General features: G+C 45.9%; 1 protein-coding gene and 1 long non-coding RNA gene across 8 annotated transcripts in view; one reads left to right on the plus strand and one right to left on the minus strand.

The window, feature by feature from the left end:
* The window catches only part of SLC4A8 (solute carrier family 4 member 8), a 157,285-nt gene extending 148,344 nt beyond the window's left edge, over window positions 1–8,941 (plus strand). For all 6 annotated transcript variants that reach the window (XM_053294000.1, XM_053293997.1, XM_053293999.1 and 3 more), the window contains one exon: window positions 4,168–8,941. The gene's annotated coding sequence lies outside the window, so the exon portion shown is untranslated. The remainder of the gene's footprint in view (window positions 1–4,167) is intronic.
* Window positions 7,005–15,424, minus strand: LOC128344247 (uncharacterized). Of its 2 annotated transcripts, none has more exons than XR_008315746.1 (4): window positions 14,301–15,424; window positions 13,260–13,288; window positions 11,182–11,272; window positions 7,005–7,239 (listed from the first exon to the last, which is right to left on the minus strand). It is a non-coding gene; the product is annotated as an uncharacterized LOC128344247 (long non-coding RNA). The 2 variants fall into 2 exon arrangements; XR_008315747.1 differs by having other exon boundaries at window positions 13,198–13,288.
* Between the last annotated feature and the right edge of the window lie 2,529 nt (window positions 15,425–17,953).

The raw sequence follows: 17,953 nt of genomic DNA on the forward strand, positions 1-17,953 counted from the left end.
GTGTGTCTGAGTGGGCATGCTCCACTGCGCACTAGTGCAGTGCATTATTGGGGCTTGTGGGGGGCATCTCTGTACCTGACCCCCAGGACTGCCAGGTGAACTGCAAGAGAGCTGCCGCTCGTCTGGGTGGGTGATCAGCCCACCCAGCGAAGGGTAAGTGATAGTCTGCGGGGAAGCTCAGTGAAACTAACTCTCCCTGCAGACCTCGAAGAAGCTCTTCTCACTGATTGTGAGAAGAGCTTCTGTATGTCCAAGTGGACTTGGTTCATCATTCATGCCAGTTCAAAAGGTTTTGATCTTTTTTCAGTGACCATTCGCCAGGTCCTTCTTTATCTGGGCTTAAAACAGTCTGGTCTTTCCAACACATCGCTTAAAGTCCACCTTGCTGTGTTTTCTTCCTGACATCCGGGTTGGGATGGATGTACTGTCTTCCCTCACCTGGATTTGAAGCGCTTTCTCAAAGGCATAAAGAACTTGTTTCCACCTATTCATGAACCAATACAACCAAAACAATGGAGCCTGTCATTAGTACAATCGTCATTTACTGAAGCTCCGTTTGAACTATTTACTCACCTGTTCTCTGAAACATCTCTGCTTAAACGTTGCATTTCTCCTAGCCATAACCTCTGTGTGAAGAGTCAGCGAGTTAATAGCACTTTGTTCTAACTCTCCTTATAGAAAGTTTTTCCTGACTAAGATGGTGCTCAGGACTGATCTGGCTTTCACCCCTAAGGTGGCGAATGAGTTTCACCTGAACCAGGACATCATTCTTGGCCTACCCCTTTCCAGAATCCATTGATGTCCCTGGAAAAAGCAAAGCGCTCCCTTGATATGAGACAGTCTTTGCTGTATTATCTGGAAAGAAAAATGGCTTTCAGAAAATCAAAACAGTTGTTTGTTTTCCACAAGGGCCCTAATGTAGGCCAAGCTGTATCTAGGCAAAACCTGTCACATTGGCTTGTAGAGTGAATTGCTACAAAGAACAGGGCATTAACCCTTGAGGATTAAGGCTCGCTCCACCAGAGCTGTCTCCACATCAGCAGCCCTTATGTCAGGCATTCGTATGCAAGAAATCTGTAGGGCAGCTACCTGGTCGTCTGATCTACCATTTGTCAAGCATTCTGTAATAGACTTAAGATCTGAGGTGGAGGCCAACTTTGGTTGGGTGGTTCTCAAGAAAGTACTCTGAAGTGATATCCTAGCACCCACCTCTGTCTCTGAGAGCTCTCCAATCACCTATGTTGTGAGGGAATATGGATCTCCTCAAAGATAAACAGGTTGTTTAACTATAAGGTGATTTTTCTGATGATCCATGTTCACTCACAACACCTGCCCGGCCATACCTGCTGCTAGGACATTTCTATCATCATATAACTTACCTGGGGGGAAAAAAAGAGCCCCTGGTGGCGCAGTGGTAAAACTGCCGCCCTGTAACCAGAAGGTTACAAGTTCGATCCTGACCAGGGGCTCAAGGTTGACTCAGCCTTCCATCCCTCCGAGGTCGGTAAAATGAGTACCCAGAATGTTGGGGGCAATATGCTAAAAATCATTGTAAACCGCTTAGAGAGCTCCGGCTATAGAGCGGTATATAAATGTAAGTGCTATTGCTATTGCTATTGCTGAATTCATTTCCATTTCAAACCTGTCATTGCTGTGGCCAATCAGGAACTGAGGAAGGAGGCGCTCTTCCGTCTAGAATAATAGACGCACCATGTGCGCACTGTGGCAGAGCCGAAGAGTGCCTCCCTGGAGCTTGATAGTTTTCCGCTGGGGCTTCTGTACAGGTGCAGAACCCACGTTGTGAGTAAACATGGATCACCAGAATGATTACCTGTTACAGGTAAGCAAACTGTTTTAAGGGGCCCCTATATATGTACAGCTGTATGCTTGTAGGGGCTTCTGCCTGATTTTGAAGCCAGATTGTCCAATGTCCCAGATTGTGTGGAAGCCCCTACATGTGTACAGCTGGACTTGTGTAGACAACTGTTACAGACCACTTTACCAAAAGTCTGCATGCATGAGAGTAGGGCTGGTGACCAGAATGATCTTGAACTCGTGCTGGCAGGCATAATCCTGCTCCCCTGTCCACAAATACACTGAACTGAGTGAGGGAGAATGTCTGAAAGAACCTTTTCCTGGTGTGATTCAAGAGCTTTGATGCACATTTGGAGGGCTGCTGTGTACACAAGGAGTTCTGCGGAGAAAGGAGCTTCTTTATTCACTTCGACCTGTTTGAAAATGCACCATATTTGCCCAGAAAAGAAAGGTCCTTTTTGTAAATATCAGAGTTTTGGACTGAGTTTTCCAAGATTGGCTAATGGTGTGGTGTTGGGCAATACCAGGGGTATTGCCTGACCTTGATGATCGAGGAATGAGAGAGGTATGAAGGTCTTTCACACATCCACAAGGAGGTGTGCTGGGCAGAAGGCAGGAGCCTACCTGCCTCTCCCCACATGACCAGAGCCTAACTAGGGCTCTGGCGCCCACACACCCAGATGAGCAATGAGCCAAGTGGCAAAGAAGCCAGGCCACCAGATATCCCACAATGCACTGCACAAGCAGAGTGGTGCACAGGGAAGGCTTTGTGCTGCCTGGCCACTCCCTCCTCCCTCCTCTATGATTAAGGTGGCAGCTGGCAGCAGCTGCCGGCAGCGTGAGCATCCACACGATCCACACAGGAGTGAGGTAGGAGGTGCATGCTTGTCCTCCAACTTCATTTGAAGCCTGGGTTCCAAACCAGGGCTACCCAGGGGAGGAGCTACCCAGACAGGATCGGGAATGATCCCAGTGCTTCACATGACTGGCCCTAACTAGGGTAGCCCTCTCCTATCCCCATTGGGCTTGTCATGTGAACAACCTTATGTGCAGTCTTGTAACAACAGAAATGCTTACCTTCATCTTTAAACAATATTCTCTTCTGTACTAATGATGTGGGGATCAGGGGAAAAACCCATTGGAAATGTTACTGGGAAATTCCTTCAACCTGATAAACTAATTTGCGTCAGTCATGAGATACTTCAGTGTGCACAGAGACTGTTCCAAACTGTTCCAGCTTGCAGGCTATTCATGTAGCCTGTGGCTTCTTCCTGTTCACCCCTTTCCTCATGCCCATACTAACAAAATGGAGGGCCAAAAATGAGCTGCAGCTGCTCCAGTACCAGTAGCCACTCCCTTCTGGCCACATGCCTGCTATAACTGAGCCCTGCAGGTTGTTCATTCATCCAATATGGGAGGGAAATAACGTCTGGAGGAGCTCTGTGTGAACTTCCAGGGCTGGTTTCAGCTTTTGGGGTGCTTTTAACAAACTACCTCCCATGGACCACCTCCTACCTGTGTGGGCTCCAAGAGAGTCACTCCACCACAGCCACATTGAAGTTTTGGGCAGAGAGGTGGTCTTAGGGAGCAACAGTGGGTCACTGGCAGCTGCCCAACTATACTAACCACCTGATCTGAGACCCATGAACATCACAGCGCACATGGAGCCCTAGAGGAGGGGCTAGAAGATGCTTTGCTTTGTATGTTTTCCCAGACCTGTGAAAGGGGAAACTAGAAGATTTGAAGAAAATGTCAATGGTATTGTCCCATTAAACACTTTCCCAATGAAGCACCCTTTGTTTTCTATTGCACCTACAAGGTTATGGTAAGCCTTGTCTATTTTAACACATTTACACTGAGCCTCAAAATATACATTCATTTTGCAATCACTGCCGTGTAAACACCAGCTGACATGACGGGCAGTGTTTTGTTGAGATAAATGACTTATCAGGGTTGCTGCATACCTTCAGAGGCAGCCTTGATGCCTGCTGCAGAGGGATTGAAAAAGGACTTTCAGGATAGCACGACACTCCTTCCATTGTTTCCTATGAAAGGAGCACCACACTGCTTCCCGGAAGCACTTCCCCAGTCTTTCTGCAGCAGCCTTGTTGCTACAACATTGGGCTGCCTTTGAAGTAGTGCAGAAGCCCCAGCAGGTCCTTCACCTCAAGGGAACACTGTCTGTCATGTCAGCCACTGAAAATGTCTTTTCTGTTTCCATCCCCGCCCCCAAAATTCCTGAGAAATAAAGGAGAATGGAAACTTTTTATTTGTGCCTTCTAAAAAGGAATGCATCTCTCTCTCTCTCTCTCTCTCTCTCTCTCTCTCTCTCTCTCTCTCTCTCTCTCATAGCATTTGTTGGTCTACAGCTTTGCCTCTCGGTTTAGGATGAGGAGTAGCAGCACATGAAGATGACTCAGGGAAGAGCCAAGACATGCAGGGGAGAAAATACTTTTGAAACAGAAGGGCACAAGCAAACAAACTGCCCCGATACGTCCTTCATATAAGTAACTGGGTTCATATTAAAGCCATTCAGAAGTCTTTTGATTACCCTTTGTGTGCTTCAGTGGGCATTCTAATTATCTTCAGACCAGCAAATCAAGACGCACAAGCAGTCAATGGAAGTTCAGTGTTACAGCCTCTGTGTGTGTGTGTGTGTGTTTGCTGTGTGGCAGTCTCTTAGTTGTAGAGGGACTGCTGCCACTGTGTGTACTTTATTTTTTACAGTATCCATTTCTTAATAATATAAACTTTGAATGTACAACAGCAACACAACTATTTTAGATTCTTTTTTCTGCTAGTACTCTCCTTATTTACTTGTTCTTTGCAGACTACTTTATCAGTAACAGGATTTGGTTGAATTTTTACATTGAATCATTTTATATAGTTGTCAGGAGAGCAAATGATAAGGGATAATGCAATATTTTCAAGCAGGGTCAGGGGACGAATTGCTGATTTTAATTTATTTTAAAAATCAAAATCAAGTTGCTTAAATTCTATTCAACTCTTTCAGTCTACCCCCCCACCCAAAACCAGGTATTCTTGTGACAAGGTCCTCATTCATCAAAACACTTAAACTGTATCTCACAATATAGATATGGGCCAATCATCTCTGTGTTGCTTTGTCTAGCTCCTAGATGAATCCAGCCAAACCATTATCTCAGCCATGTAAATAAGCTGGTGGGAGAAAGGTGATTGGCTCAAAAGCCATTGATGTCAGAATGCATATTGATTAGATAGGTGCCTGAAGCCTATGTAGTACCGAGGTTGGGGGGGGGCAGTGGGCTAATATGGGGAGAGGGGTTGGGGCTAGGGAGACTGAAATGCCAGGTAGCAAGAGCTGCCCCAGCAGGGATTCATTCTGAGGGGAGTACCTTGGGTCAGGACTCAGGAATCTTAGTGTTTCAGTGCATGGAAGCCTGATGAGTAGTCTTCACTCTCTTTGAAATTAAATTGAAGCAAATGTTAACCAGCAAAGCCTAGGAAAGATTAATGAGTTATTGCAATGCATCTACACAAAGAACTAGATGGATTATAAAAAAGGATAGATGCAGGGCCATTTGAGTTCATCACTTGCTTTAAAGAACAGCACAGGCTTTCTGGGGTGGTGGGGGGACACACAGCAACAACCCCCACACCTGCAACAAATGGGAAAAGGCTTATATCATCCACCACCACTACTGCTGTACTACTGGGAAGAGCCACAGCTGCTCATGTTACAGGGCAGAGTCACACTCTGCGTCCTGACCCATCCAGGACAGGCAAAAAATGTGGGACTTGAAGTGTGACGGGGAGGAGTATGGTGATGTATGAGGAAAGGGGCTGCGTTTCCCCCACTGCTTGTCAGACTGCAAACAAGTTGATAACCCCGAGGTCTAGAATAGTTTGTGGGAACCTCAGTCTTCTCAAGCTTAGGGTGGCCCTGCCCCCCCCCAAGTTAACATCTGGAAAATATGAGAAAGAGGGGAAGGAGAAATGACCTACTGACTTTTCAGGATGAGTTGATAGTATATGCCCTGACTTGCACTGCATTTCCATTCTACCAGGAGGACCAGCATTCCCACCTGCCCCGCCCCCCGGCAGTGATTTGTGGTAGGCATTCTATTCTTTTTGTCATAATCTTTGAGGAACAAGGATTGATAGGCTAGGTGGATCTAGGACAGGTTTCCAGCCTAGCCACAGTGCTTTCTTGCTGACTGCCCCCCACCCCCGCATGGCTTTCTCATTTTCTTTCTAAAAGCTTGCTTATACTAAGTATGTCCTTTGTTGTTTTCAAAATCAGAGCATGTGTTTACTGAAGATATTTTGAAAAAGGGAGAACTCAGATGAATGTATCTACACTACAAACTTAACACTGGTTTAACCATTATTCCTTCTTTCTAGGGAGCCCTGGAATGGTAACACTGTGAGGGGTGTGCATAGATCTCTAACTGGGGCTCTTCAGCTCTTCAGCTAATCACAGTTCCAAAGATACTTTGGGAGAAAGTCTGGTAGTGTAACTGGTATAAAATCGATAAAGGTTTGCAGAATTGATTGATTAAGTGCCGTCAAGTCGGTGTCAACGCTTAGCGACCACATAGATAGATTCTCTCCAGGATGATCTGTCTTCAACTTGGCCTTTAAGGTCTCTCAGTGATGCATTCATTGTTGTTATAATCGAGTTCACCCACAGTATTCTAATGTAACGGGGGTTGGTTTTTTCAAAGTGCTATTAGTGCATACATTCGGAACATATGTCAGAAAAGGTTATCTGTGATTCTGACCTTTTCTATGATGATCTCAGCAGAATCTTCTATTCTTTTTCCATATTGCTCCCATGTTCATAGAATCATAGAGTTGCAAGGGACCTTGGAAGTTTTCTAGTCAGAGCCCCTGCTCAATTTAGGAATTAAATGAAAAAGGAGATAGTGGTGCAGGTACTCAGGGCATCATTTTAGCAATCCAGCCCCTAAAGCCTGTTATTTAAATGCTTGACTCACCATGAAAGTAAAGCCAAGAAAATCAGAGTTCCTGCATTAGTGTTGTATCCATTCAAATCACTATCCTAAATTGTTTCAATTTTTATGCTATTCCATGAGTATTAATTTTTCTTTAGAATTGAAAAATAATCTAGGCATCTCCAGCTTAACCTGTAAGCCAAAGACCCTTAAAAGTCTGCTTGTCAGATCATAGATTAGATTATATAGCAATTCAGGTTTGACAAGGTTTATTTTCATTAATATTCAAAGGTTTGGGCTCTTGCAAAGAACTCTTCTTTGATCTAGCTGCTCAGGTTTTTCAAGGCTTTTTTTCTGTAACTTTCAAAATAGTTCAGGTTTTTGAAGGAGTTTTCCTCTGATGTAGCACACATTCCTTTTGGAAACCTTATATTAATTCCCATAAATATTGTGTAGGAAACTGCCATGAACGTGAATCTGAATGAAACTAAAGCAAAGTGAGAAGATCAAAATTCAATCAGGACAGAGCATGATTATATGTATCTTGCTCAAAGTGAGTATTTGCAGGTCGAAATGTGGTAAATAAATAAAATAAATCTGTAGCTGAACATATTAAGTCAATATAGGATATCATCTCACAGTATTTGTAGACCAAATTATGGAGTGTTGAATGGGTAGCAAGTAGGAAGTAATGGAAGCTCTCTCTTGTCTAATGCTGCAAGGAGCTGTATGACAGAACTGTGGAGCTAAACTATATGGTACATAGCTGTGGGTGTTTGGGGCATTTGTGGACTTCTAGACTAGAGATCTTAAAAGAATGTAAGATTGGACTAGAAGCAGGTTCAGCCCTGAGAAGTTAGCTCAGCAAAGCCTCTTTTTTGTGAATTAGGAGGGCATAGAGAGAAAGATCAAGCGGGTTGTGGCTGGACCAGTTCATTTGATCCTCTTAATTCTGCTAGGATTTGTTATATATAGACTAGCTTGAAACAAATTTGGAGAGAAATATTCCCAAGCAAATGTCTAATTTACATTTGCTTGCAAAAATCCAAATGTGTCATTTCCCAGTGGGTTGGAGATGTATCTAGGCCTACAGGGGGATCTAAGAATAAGAACTGTGAGATAAGACAGGAGAAAGAAGAGGTAACAGATTGGCTGGGACTTTTTGGTAGAAAATAACTATGGGGCACACTGTGATTCTTTTTTAAGTCCACTGAGCCAAAGGAACCGAAGCCCAGTTGGTTGGAACTCTTGGAGCTTTTTCAGACAGCAAGCTTTACTGTGAGTTCAGGGCATAGGATATTCCAAAGCAAAAAGAGGATTTTTTCCCCCCAGAGGAAAAAACCCAAATCGTGTGTGAAGTGCTCTCTGAAATATCGCACAGACTTGGGGGTAAATCTGGCTGATATGTGAATGGACACCCATCCTCCCAAAATAAAGAGTTGCAGTAAAGTTGACATCTGAAAAAGCTCCTGGGGCATTATCCCATATGAAGCAGGAACTTTTCTTTTATTCCACAGAGATGGGGAGGTGCGGGTGGGGGTGGGAATTCGAACAATGCCTGGCAATGGTTGGGGGACCAAAAGTGTTGGAAGGAGACAGAGTGGCAGAATCTTGACTTGGAGTCCACAGTGTCTCTCAGGGGATTGTTTTCTGAGAGGCTTTAGATACTAGAATCTATGTAAATTCCTAAGGCACTTCAGTCTTCTTTTTGAAAATGAACACCCAAATGAAGAGTTTCATAATCCTCACTGAGGAAGGAGGGGAATCAAAGAAAAGGTGCTGGCACATTTTTCTACTGTATCTTCCTCCTATAATCACTGTATGTAGAAATAGAGATATTATTTTCTTTTTAGAAATAAAAGAAAAAATATTTATTTTGTTGTAAGAGAAGTAATTTTAAAAATACCCATTCCATGTTGTAAATACATATAAACATGGAAAGATGGACTCTACTTATGTACAAACTAAAATAAATTTGCTAAATTTAGCTCCAAAACAGAATACATAGATGTATGGTTTTGTTCTGCTATAAGATAACAAACATTGTTAGTACTGCTTCATAATTTACATTTGTGAAATGTCTGTCAGTGATTTATGATATTCTGACAATCGGATTTGTGCCTGTCATGAATCTACATGTTGTTAAACAAAAAAATAAGGAAAAATAAAAGCAGCCCATATTTGTCTAAGTGTGCTTTCTGTGTCGTATTTTCAGAAGGCAATGATTTCTGTTGGGCAGAGTTTAAATGTTTTAACATGGCCAGATAGTTATTCAATGTTCAACAACTCCCTCCTCCTCCTCCTCCTCCTCCTCCTCCTCCTCCTCCTCCTCCTCTTCTTCTTCAGTTACCCAGCCTGGTTCTGCTCTGAACCATAAATAGGCAGAGAGAGACTCAAGAATTTGCTCCATTAGGTTGCTGTGTAGTCTCACAGAGGACCCTATAGGTCTGTCTGTAAGAGGTTTTCCTGTTGTGTGTTGTTGACTTCCTCATCAAAGCCAATTTTGGAACTGGAGAGTGGCAGGATAGGTTGAAGTAATGTATGTTCCTGTTTTAGAAATTGTCTCCCTCGTTCTTTGGAAGCCAGTTTCTTGATTTATACCTGCTCAGAACATGACAGCTTAAAAAGCCCCACAAAGAGCACTGTATAGGGAAAGTCCTGGGACTACATTTCCCAGTGTACTTATGTGCATTTCAGCAAAACGTCTAAGATGTCACTGGAGCATCCTACAACTTTACTTTCCTCTAAGGGCCCTTCCTGGTGCTGTGCATGGACTGTCCTACATAGAGGTAAGTGTGGGGAGCAGCCACCTCTGCACAGAGTGAGGGGGTAAGTTGCAAATCAAGCAGATATGCTACTTGCATGTTGCTTGTTCTTGAATCAAGGCTCAGGGCAGTTTTTGAGTCATTGGGATGCAATTAGGGATGTGCATGAACCTGTTTGGAGGCCCTTTTACAGGTCTCTGAACAGGTTCGAACACCGGGAGGTTCAAAGGTAGGGGGTGGGACATCTTTAGGGTGCGGAAGTAGCCCGCGTACATACGTTGAGTGTGTGCTACTTCTGCCTACTTCCGGACCGCAGAACAGATGGGGTGGCAGGGAGGTACTCTGCCACCCCGTCAGACTGGTTTTCAAGTGAGCACCGGCAGGGGAAAAGTGGAGGGATGGGTAAGTGTGCCCTCCCCCACCCTTAAAGTTGTCCCACCCCCGCCTTTGAACAAGCCCCTGCCAGTTCCGTGCACATCCCTAAATGCAACCTGTTTGGGAAATCAGAGAAGAACAAATTGAAGACCTTCACAGGATAGGCTTCATGATCCACCATGCTCTGTATCAGAGCACTGCTGCAGGCCACTAATATGTCTCTGTCATTGGCAACTATTAGAAGAACAGTACAGGGAGCCATCAAAGCAATGCGAGATGATGGTAATACTGTTTTGGCCAAGAATCACTGGAATGCCTCTAGCTTATTGACTGGCGACTGGTGGCCCATGAGCAGAATCCCATGAGCAGAATCATGAGATCATGAGAATCATCATCTCATGAGATCATGAGAATCATCATGCGAGATGATGGTAATACTATTTTGGCCAAGAATCACTGGAATGCCTCTAGCTTATTGACTGGCGACTGGTGGCCCATGAGCAGAATCCCATGAGCAGAATCATGAGATCATGAGAATCATCATCTCATGAGATCATGAGAATCATCATGCGAGATGATGGTAATACTATTTTGGCCAAGAATCACTGGAATGCTTCTAGCTTATTGACTGGCGACTGGTGGCCTATGAGCAGAATCTTCCTTATGGAAGGCTGCCAGCTGCTCTTAAGAGTTGAGCAGAGAGGAGTTGGGTTAAATGGAGATCATGCAGCAAGGTACCAGTGGCTTGGTTGCGGGAGGGCCAGGGCAGCTCCAAAATCAGGAGAGGAGAGCTGGTCTAGGAGAGGAGAGCTGGTCTTGTGGTAGCAAGCATGACTTGTCCCCATAACTAAGCAGGGTCTGCCCTGGTTGCATCTGAATGGGAGACTTGATGTGTGAGCACTGCAAGATATTCCCCTCAGGGGATGAAGCCACTCTGGGAAGAGCAGAAGGTTTCAAGTTCCCTCCCTGGCTTCTCCAAGATAGGGCTGAGAGAGATTCCTGCCTGCAACCTTGGAGAAGCCGCTGCCAGTCTGTGAAGACAATACTGAGTTAGATAGAGCAATGGTCTGACTCAGTATATGGCAGTTTCCTATGTTCCTATGTACAAAGGCAGCCCAATGTAGCATTGCAGTAGTCAAGCCTGGATGTTACCAACACATACCCCACTGTTTTAAGGTCGTTTATCTCTAGAAATGGACGTAGCTGGTGAATTGGCCAAAGCTGATTGGCCAAATCTGCCAAAGCTGATCTAAACCACATCCTAAGTCTTGACCTCCCACAATGAGTACCTCCGTCTTGCTTGGATTCAGCCTCAGTTTGTTCTCCCTCATCCAGCCCATTACTGCCTCCAGCAGGCATTTGGGGAAGTTAGGTCATTTCCTGATGAAGTTGACATAGAGAAATAGATTTGGGTGTCATCAGCATAATGGTAACACCCTGCACCAAATCCCCTGGTGATATCTCCTAGCAGTTTCATGTAGATGTTAAAAAGCATTGGAGAAAGTATGGAGCCTTGTGGAACTCCATACCGGAGCTCTTGTTTTGAAGAGCAACAGTCTCCAAGTGACACCATCTGGAACCTACCTGAGAGGTAGGAGCGGAACCACTGCAAAGCCGTGCCTCCCACCCCCAACCCCTTCAGGTGCCCCAGAAAGATACCATGGTTGATGGTATCAAAAGCCGCTGAGAGAGCCCAAGGGATCAACAGAGTCACACTCTCCCTGTCAATTCCTAATTGGAGATCATCCAAAAGACCAACCAAGGCCTTCTCAACCCCATAACCTGCCCGAAAGCCAGTTTGAAATGGGTCCAGATAATCCCCTTCATCCAAGGCAGCCTGGAGCTGAGACGCCACCACTCTCTCGATCACCTTGCCCAACCATGGGAGATTGGAGACAGGTCCAAGTCTGGGGATCCAATGCAGGCCTCTTCAAGTGTGGTCTAATAATTGTCTCCTTGAGAGAGACAATTCCCTCACTACAATGCAAATCCATCGCTGACTTTTGGGCACTGGGCTTTTGAGGGTTTGTTTGTTGTTATTCTGTCTCTCACAGCTACAATAAACCTACCATTCCAATTATAGCCTGGTCATTTCTGTGTCAGAGGGCAAATGGACAAAATCAGCAGGGGATCAAATACTTATTTCCCTCACTGTAGATCTTCAAATGTGCTCTGTTTTGTAATCTGTCGGATTCAAGCTGAGTCTTTCTCCACTTGCACTTGAACCATCTACCTTGCCGCTTCAGCCCCCATAGTTCTTCCGCATATCAAGGCACTAATTTAGAAGCCAGTCAGAGAGGGCGCTTAGGAGCAATCATGTCTTTTGCCCTAGTGAGTTGATTATTCCAAGTCTGAACCAGGGCATCAACAGATTCTCTGGCAGAACCAACCTCAAAACCTTCTAAGGCTTCTTGAAGTCCTATGGGATCAAATAGCCTTTTGGGGCAGATCATCCTAATAGGTCTTTCACCACTGTGGAGGAGGGTTGAAGCTGTGAGTCCAGCCTTAACCAGATAGTGATCCATCCATGACACTGGGAAAATCACAGGCATCCCCACCCACGCAACACCTTCCTGATCAGAGCAAAAAACCAAATCGAGCATGTGACCAGCAGTGCGTGTTGGTCCCGCGACCACCTGGGCTAGGCCCATAGTAGTCATGGTCACTATGAACTCCTGAGCTGATCCTGACAAATTGTTTCCAAAGTGAACATTAAAGTCCCCCAGAACTACCAGTTTTTGGCCAGCTCAGTTAGGGACTCTGTTGGGCAGTGAGGTGAGTGGTACATCAACAGAAGTCCCAGTCTATCCTTGGTCTCCAAATGTAGGTACATTCAGTATAGGCCAATTCCCTGACAGGAACCCTGGTTAGTAGTTAGTAGAGTTGGTAGGAGCCTTCTGCTGCAAGGGTATATCTCATATGGTACACACATAGGCACTGTTTGAACTGGAAATGAACCAGAGGGTGGAAAAATGCTGATGAACCTTAACCAGTTTTTCAGTTGATTAGCTGCCTGGTTCAAAGCAAGAACAATTAATTACAAGTTAAATGAGCAAAAACATAATAACGTCACAACAACCTTATGGCCTTCTCTAATAGGTCTGATTTTCACAATGCATCTCTTCTCAGCTTTTCCTCATGTGTCTGTCTATTTACACTGTAAGCTTGCAAGCAGGATCTTACTGTTAATTGTATGTATGCAGAGCACCTTGTTATTATAGGCACTTAAGAAATAATAAATATATTATATTATGCTAAATAAATGCCCTGCCTTTTAGCAACCACAGACTTCCAAAACTACTCACAATTTAAAATCAATTAAGTCCAGCATCTTGTTTCCGATAGTGGTCAACGTATAGAAACTTACTTGTATTCCAGTCTGTAACGTTGAGGTTCCTGTAAGTAATTCAGACCAACGTTATTACATACAGTAAGACTGTTCTCACAAGCAGCCTAACCCAGGCTAGGGCAGCCCAGCCTGGGTGAGGCGGCTTGTGTGGAGCGCCAGGGTCCGTGCGGATCCTGGTGCTACTGCCAGTGCCCAGCCTAACCCTACTGTTAAGCCCAGCTCTTTGCTGAGGTTAAGGGCATGAACACACCCTTTATCCAGCTGCCTGGATTGTACATCTCCTTGGGCTGCACACACCCCAAGGAGACCCAGAGTGCTCACCTGATGGGGGAATTCCCCAATGGTGCATTGTGGGATTCCTGGAGGCTGGGGAACATTTCCCTGCTCTCTGGAATACCATGCTGATCATCACCACAACGATCATGTGTGTAGACCTTGCCACTGAATGGCAGATCCAGGTTATGGCTGTGGAGCTCTTGCTGAATATGACAAATCAATTTTTGTTAGCCTTGAAGGTGAACTCCCCCTAAACAAACAAAAATCCTAGTAATATTCTATTTTATATCTATCACATTTCAAAGCTAATTGAATCTCAAACCTCTCCTTTGGTAAATGGCATGGACAATAAACCTGGAAATAATTCATCCAGGAGGAGATTTCAAATACATATTAAAAGGAATATCTATATAATTATTTGCTAAAAACTATGGCTATTAGTTAGAAACCTAACTTGTCCTTTTCAGTGGACTATTTTGGGTAATTTTCCACCTCATGTCAGCCACAGTTTTTACTCTCAATATTATATTAAACTATTTACAGATTTTGATGTTAAGCAGGTGTTTTGAATTTGATCCATCAGGTTTGAAAGGAATGCCTATAGTCATTATGGCCAAGTTACTCCCCTAAATAATTCCTGACCAGACTCCCCTTTTTTATTATGCCCTCCCACAGTGAACATAAATCCCACGTTGGATAATTTCCTTCTAGCCTGTCAGCGATCCTGGGCTATGTTGGAAGTCTTGTTTAAGCCAGACTCATCTCTCACAGAGTTTATCATACCCAGACATTCTGCACATAATATTGTTTTTCCCTCCGGCTACCAATTCAGGTGATACAGGATAGCTGAATTTTCCTCCAGAAGCAACTGCTAAGCTTCTGCAAAGAGTCCTTTCTTCACTTCCAATGTTTCCTTCTTTAGTCAACTCTCAACTCTCCTTCAGCTAAGCCCAACTGCTAACTGTTTTTCTCCAACAGCAACCTGTCAGAGTCTATAGCCACACCGCTTAGCAACCACAAACATTCTGCCCTCCCATAGCAACTGTTGCTAAGCCTAAACTTTGATCCCAAGACTTCAGCAACCAACACAACCAGTTACATTATATCAAACTTTCCACACTGAAGTTAAATACATTCACTGTCTGGGATGTTCCTTAGGATGAGGAGCACCCATGTGTCCAGTCAGAAAGCTGAAGAGTAGCCCAGCTTTCTCTGCCTGGTTCCCTCCTTTCCCTCCATATCCTCCTCCTGCATACGAGTTTGGGCTTTGACACAGGCCCTTACATACATGGTGCTTGAAACCAGTGGCTTGGCTTTATCCAGCTCCTGATCTGTTCTCCCCATACCCCTGCAAGCCCTCCAAATGTACCCATTTAATGGCACAGTTCCTTGTTTTGCAGTCTGTGTTTGGGTTTGAGATGCCTCCCTTATCTGTAATTTTTGTTATTGGAACATATCTTCTAAAATGTACCTCTCTCAGTGCTTGAACAGAAGATATAAGTTAGCTGCTTATTCTTCATATCTAATACCAAAACCAAAATAAATAATAAGGAAAAACTAATATCTGATGTTCAGTGAACCCAGTGGGTACATTTTGGAGGATCTGTTCCAATACCTGGAACAATCCTGATACATGGACTGAGGAGAATGGAGTATTAAATAGAATGAGAGCAGTATTCCCTCTAACAGGGATTTCCAGATGTTGACTACAACTCCCATACCCCCCCCAAGCAAAGCCATTACAGATGGGGATTCTGGGAATTGTAGTCAACAACATCTGGGAATCCCCATTAGAGGGAACACGGAATGAGAGCTGTCCGCAGAGATTATGATAATACTAGCTGACCCCGCACAGAGCATCTGTGCAGTTGTGTACTGAGCCTGTGACATCCCCCCGCAGGTCTCTCACTCGCTCTCCCTCCCGCAGGTGTCTCGCTCGCTCCCCCCCCCGCTGCTCGCTCGCTGGCTCACAATCCCCCTGCCGCTCACTTGCACTCCCCCGCCGCTCACTCGCACTCCCCCGCTGCTCGCTCGCACTCCCCTGTCGCTCGCTCGCACTCCCCCCGCCGCTCGCTCTCTCCCCTGCCCCTCGCTCGCTCACTTTCCCCCCGCTGCTCGCTTGCTCTCCCCCCCTGCAGCTCTCCCCATTGGGCGGGCCAGGGCTAGGCCATTCCACCACCGCCTCCCACCTTCTCCTCCCGGCTGGTAGGGCTTTGCCCACCATCTGCCCATCTCCTCACCGCCGCCATCATTTCTCCCCACCACTGCCTCCTCTTCCTGGCTGGTGGGGCTTTGCCCGCTGTCCACTCACCTCTTCTGGCTGGAGGGGCTTCGTCCGCTGGACCTCCACCTCTGCATCCTGACTGCTGCCATTATTTCTCTCCACTTCAATGCTGGAACTCTTGTATGCTCTAGAGCAGGGATTCTCAACGTTGGGTCTCCAGATGTTATTGGACTTCAACTCCCATAATCCCCAACCAAAGGCCACTGGAGCTGGGGATTATGGGAGCTGAAGTCCAATAACATCTGGGGAACCAACGTTGAGAATCCTTGCTCTAGAGCATCTGTGCGTTCCTACCTGATTGTTCCCCTCACCTCAGAGATCTCACCACCCTCACCTGAGCTGCACTCCTGCTCCTCCTCCATCCCATTGCTTCCATCCTCCTCACCCTTCTTGGTTGTGGCTGCAGCATTGCTGCCGCCTATTGGCCAAGCTGCAGCCCCCCATCCCCAGAGACCTCCCCACCCTCACCCGAGCCCCGCTCCTGGTCCTCCCTTCAGGAACAGCAGCAGTGGTTGACCGGGCCATTCCTTGCTGCTGCCACCACCATGGCCGCTCGTTCCCCTCAGGCCGCTGACAGGCCCAGGCCCAGGCCTGTCCCTTGCCTGCCTCCCTCTGACAATGACCTTGGTAGCCCCAAACAGCAGCAGTGGTTGCCTGGGCCCTTCCTTGCTGCCAGTGCTGCCATGGCCACTCATTCCCCTGTCAGGCTGCTGACAGGCTCAGGCCCGTCCCTTGCCCTTCCTGCTGTCTCTCTTCCCCCTCCCTTCTTTCTCTCTCTCTCTCTCTTCCACTCGCTCTTCCCCACTCTTTCTTCCCCCTCCCTTCATGTTTTTTCTCCCTCCCTCCCTGAGTCATCAGATTTTGTTCATTTACACAACGGCATCCTCCTTCTCCTGAAGGGGCTCTTTCCTCCCTCAGGACCTGTCTTTTTGCAGACCCCTGCCTGCTATCCTTTTATATCCAGAACATCATCTGACCAGTAACAGCTGCATTCCAACTGACCTTAACCATCACAGGCCCCTCCTCCTTATCTGCATAGGGAATCCCCACTGCCCAATCACCATGGGGCTTCTGCTCTCACAGGCTCCTTCTCCCTATCTGCATATGGAATCCCCACTGCCCAATCAGGTGCTTCTGCTTGCAAACACTGCATATGGAATCCCCACTGCCCATTCAGGTGCTTCTGCTTGCAAACTCAGCCAATCGCCTCCTTCCTACCAGGTCACCATGCATGGCCCGTCTACAAGAAATAAGTATATAGATATAGATAGCTCCGGTCAGGATGGGCTGGGAAATCCTACAGTCTGCTTTTGGTAGCATAATGTCAGCATGACTTCGTCAGAATCCTATACACCTCCAGAATAAAAACTGGAAAGAAAAAACTGCAGTACAAACATGCAGAAAGGGGTCAATCTGTGTATGCCAACAGGGATCTGCCCCCATGATGTCAGCTATCCCACCCCAGATAAACAGCATAGAAGCTGCCAGACATAGGGATGCCACAGTGCCCTCCACAGGAGCCCCAGCATGGGAAAGAGATAAGATAGTTCCCGTGGCTGGCTGCTTTCTGATCTGCTTTCCTAGCTCCTGATACACCAGTGCTTCTTGGGACCAGCACTGCAGAGCGGCAAGCACCCCTTGTCCCTAGTATTTGGGCTGGGAGCTTTTTGCCACCTCCCAAGGCCCAGCAATAGCTCATTCTGTTTGAGCAACACCTCTGCCCATTGCCTTGCACTTCAGACTATGCTGGGGAAGTCTCACAAAAAGTTGCCCGCCCAACCCAACAAACCAGGAAGAATGGAGACAGGAAGGATGTATGTAAAAATAAGTTAGAACAATCTGCACCCACTTAGATCCCTGCACCCTGCCTCGCAGGATGGGGAAAAAAAACCCAACCCATATATGTTCAAAAATACAGTACACATGTGGTAGAATGAAAGCCAAGCTTGACTTTTGCATGCCTGGCCAAAAACAGACATGTCAGATAGTGGTAGCTGAAAGATTAGATCCCATAATATACATGTCACAAAGAAGCTCTCTAACCACTCAGTCTGAGCAGTCAGAGAGCTTCTTTGTGACATGTATATTATGGGGTCTAATTTATCGGCTACCACTTTCTGACATGACTGTTTTTGATTAGCAATAGCAATAG

Source organism: Hemicordylus capensis, chromosome 2, assembly GCF_027244095.1.
Source record: "Hemicordylus capensis ecotype Gifberg chromosome 2, rHemCap1.1.pri, whole genome shotgun sequence".
NCBI classification, from domain to species: domain Eukaryota; kingdom Metazoa; phylum Chordata; class Lepidosauria; order Squamata; family Cordylidae; genus Hemicordylus; species Hemicordylus capensis.